This window comes from Carlito syrichta, unplaced genomic scaffold (assembly GCF_000164805.1).
Source record: "Carlito syrichta isolate Samal-C Ts95f unplaced genomic scaffold, Tarsius_syrichta-2.0.1 Scaffold169141, whole genome shotgun sequence".
Lineage (NCBI taxonomy): Eukaryota > Metazoa > Chordata > Mammalia > Primates > Tarsiidae > Carlito > Carlito syrichta.
The window spans coordinates 84,882-85,563 of NW_007113237.1; positions in this window are offsets into that span (position 1 = coordinate 84,882).

The window sequence follows — 682 nt, forward strand, 5'->3', positions numbered from 1 at the left end:
AAAAAAAACAAACCTGGAAATGTTGGTATGGAGGAGACTTGTGGATCTTATCTGTAATCTCTGGTGCAGGAAGCCTCCTCTCCTTGCAACCCCGGTAGGAAAAGGCAGGCACTGTCTCTTTACTGCTGAGGGGTGGAAAGGGCAGGAAATCCAGGTCTCCCTTGAACTCTTTGGTTCCCATTTGGGTGCAGGAGGGAGTTCAGGTTCCTGCCAGACCTCAGTGATGACAACCTGCCTGGGAGGGAACAGGGGTGCCTTAGTGACTACTCTCCATGTGACCTCTGTGGACACCACACATGGCCTCCTTATTGCTGAGCCATGGGCAACCCTAGGGTCTCCCTTACCCCAGCCCAAAGGAGAGGGGTGGTGCTGCCTGAGGGTGGAAGCCAGGCTTCACTGACTGGCCAGCAGAGATGAGGGCCCTGACCCATTCTGGCTGGGTCAGTGGCTGTGCTACTTCCTGGCAGCCTGACACAGGTGGTTTATGGTCCCTGGTCTTTGCTGGAGATTTAGGACACAGTGTCTGCTGTGCTGCTGGGTTAAGCCACAGTGTAGAAGTGCTCCATCTTGATGAGCCGCCCTTTGCTGGTCCTCTGGCTTTTCTGCCTGGTGTCTCTGCAGCCAGCCTGGTATGCGAGGGGTCAGCACCCAGCCCTCGGGCATGAGGCGCAGCCCCATGGCA